The following is a 2500-nucleotide window of genomic DNA, read 5'->3' on the forward strand; positions in this document are numbered from 1 at the left end:
CGTGGTGAGTGCCAAAACAGTGAGTCTCCTGAAGGAACTATTTCCCTATTAACCAGAAATAGCCATAAATCGAAGTAAAAAACAACTTTGTGCTCTTGGTCTACAGAGCACCTACATGCTAATATCCATTTTTGTTGAAAACTTAAATGTACGACATGTACTACAGGAAACTGATGGACCAGTGGCCTCTGGTTTTTCTCCTTGACTAGGGGTGGAGTCAGAAGGTACTTGGCCTTGGCATTTTAGGCTCTGACTTTTAGGCTTAAGTTTGTTCTGTCAGGGTTGGTCAATGAACAACGAAAATATGGTACCGCTTCACGATTTTGCGTGTCATCCTTGCGCAGGGCCATGCTAATCTCATCTGTATCGTTCCAATTTTATATATGTGCTGCCGTAGCAAGCACAGACAAGCCACCGAAAGGCCCCTATAAGGCCCTGGTACCTCATACACGTTTCTTGTCCGTGGTGAGTGCCACAACACTGAGTCTCCTGGAGGAACTATTTTCCCTATTAACCAGAAATAGCCATAAATCGAAGTAAAAACAACTTTGTGCTCTTGGTCTACACGAGCACCCTACATGCTAAATATCATTTTTGTTGAAAACTTAAATTGTACGACAATGTACTACCGGAAACTGATGGACCCAGTGTGCCTCTGGTTTTTCTCCTTGACTAAGGGGTGGAGTCAGAAGGTACTGTGGCCTTGGGCATTTTAGGCTCAGACTTTTAGGCTTAAGTTTGTTCTGTCCGGTCATGGTCAATGAACACGAAAATATGGTAACGCTTCACGATTTTGCGTGTCATCCTTGCGCAGGGCCATGCTAATCTTCGTCTGTATCGGTCCAATTTTAGTATAGGTGTGCTGACCGTAGCAAGCACGGACAGGCCACCCAGAAATGGGCCGCCGTAGTGAAGCGGCCTGAAAAGTACCTCGTCCCATACGTGTTCGGTGTCCGTGGTGAGTGCCAAAACCGTAGTTCTCCTGATGGAACTATTTCTTCCCTATTAACCAGAATATCCATGCAAAAGATCAGGAAGTAAACTATCACTCTGTGATGCGCTTGTCTACAGGAGCACCCTACATGCTAAATATCCATTTTTGTGAAACTAAATTGTACGACAATGTACTACAGGAAACTGATGACCCAGTGGCCTCTGGTTTTTCTCCTTGACTAGGGGTGGAGTCGAGGTACTCTGTCCTGTGGGCATATTTAGCGTCTCTTGGGGAAACTTTTAGCGTTTAAGTGTTGTTCTGTCCGGGTCATAGGTCATGAACAACCAAATAGTCTGGTAACCCGCTGTGATCTAGGTTCATCTTGCGATGGGTTTATGCGTGTCGTCCTTGCGCAGGTGGGTCCTTGGCTACTTCTCGTCTCGTAGCGTTCCCACAATTTTCATTATATATGTGCTGAGGCGGCCGATAGCAAGCACAGACAAGCCACCCGAAAGGCCCCTATAAAGGCCCTGGTACCTCACAACGTTCTTGTCCGTGGTGAGTGCTCTCCTGAAGGAACTATTTTCCCTTATTAACCAGAAATAGCCATAAAAAATCCCGAAGTAAAAGAACAACTTGTGTTCTTGGTCTACAGAGCACCCTACATGCCGAAATATCCATTTTGTTGAAAAACTTAAATTGTACGACAATGTACTACAGGAACTGATGGACCCAGTGGCCTCTGGTTTTTCTCCTTGACTAAGGGGTGGAGTCAAAGGTACTTGGCCTTGGGCATTTTAGGCTCGGACTTTTAGGCTTAAGTTTGTTCTGTCAGGGTCCATGGTCAATGAACAACGAAAAATATGGTAACGCTTCAACGATTTTTGCGTGTCATCCTTGCGCAGGGGCCATGCTAATCTTCTCTGTATCGTTCCATTTTAGTATATGTGCTGCCGTAGCAAGCACAGACAAGCCACCCGAAAGGCCCCTATAAAGGCCCTGGTACCTCACAAACGTTTCTTGTCCCGTGGTGAGTGCCAAAACAGTGAGTCTCCTAAGGAACTATTTTCCCCTATTAACCAGAAATAGCCATAAATCGAAGTAAAAAACAACTTGTGCTCTTGGTCTACAGAGCACCCTACATGCTAAATATCCATTTTTGTTGAAAACTTAAATTGTACGACAATGTACTACAGGAAACTGATGGACCCAGTGGCCTCTGGTTTTTCTCCTTGACTAAGGGGTGGAGTCAGAAGGTACTTGGCCTTGGGCATTTTAGGCTCGGACTTTTAGGCTTAAGTTTGTTCTGTCAGGGTCATGGTCAATGAACAACGAAAAATATGGTAACGCTTCACGATTTTGCGTGTCATCCTTGCGCAGGGGCCATGCTAATCTTCTCTGTATCGTTCCAATTTTAGTATATGTGCTGCCGTAGCAAGCACAGACAAGCCACCCGAAAGGCCCCTATAAAGGCCCTGGTACCTCACAACGTTTCTTGTCGTGGTGAGTGCCAAAACACTGAGTCTCCTGAAGGAACTATTTTCCCTATTAACCAGAAATAGCCAT

The 2500-nt window shown here is 45.3% G+C and overlaps 4 non-coding genes across 4 annotated transcripts; all 4 read right to left on the reverse strand.

Moving 5' to 3' along the window:
• Nucleotides 1–299: 299 nt before the first annotated feature.
• LOC125145604 lies at nucleotides 300–404 on the reverse strand. The gene has a single exon (XR_007144003.1). It is a non-coding gene; the product is annotated as a U6 spliceosomal RNA (small nuclear RNA).
• Nucleotides 405–769: 365 nt separating this feature from the next.
• On the reverse strand, nucleotides 770–879 carry LOC125145605. Its single transcript, XR_007144004.1, has one exon. It is a non-coding gene; the product is annotated as a U6 spliceosomal RNA (small nuclear RNA).
• Nucleotides 880–1792: 913 nt separating this feature from the next.
• Nucleotides 1793–1900, reverse strand: LOC125145602. The gene has a single exon (XR_007144001.1). It is a non-coding gene; the product is annotated as a U6 spliceosomal RNA (small nuclear RNA).
• A 369-nt stretch (nucleotides 1901–2269) lies between these two features.
• LOC125145606 lies at nucleotides 2270–2376 on the reverse strand. The gene has a single exon (XR_007144005.1). It is a non-coding gene; the product is annotated as a U6 spliceosomal RNA (small nuclear RNA).
• Between the last annotated feature and the right edge of the window lie 124 nt (nucleotides 2377–2500).

This window comes from Tachysurus fulvidraco, chromosome 9 (assembly GCF_022655615.1).
Source record: "Tachysurus fulvidraco isolate hzauxx_2018 chromosome 9, HZAU_PFXX_2.0, whole genome shotgun sequence".
NCBI lineage: Eukaryota > Metazoa > Chordata > Actinopteri > Siluriformes > Bagridae > Tachysurus > Tachysurus fulvidraco.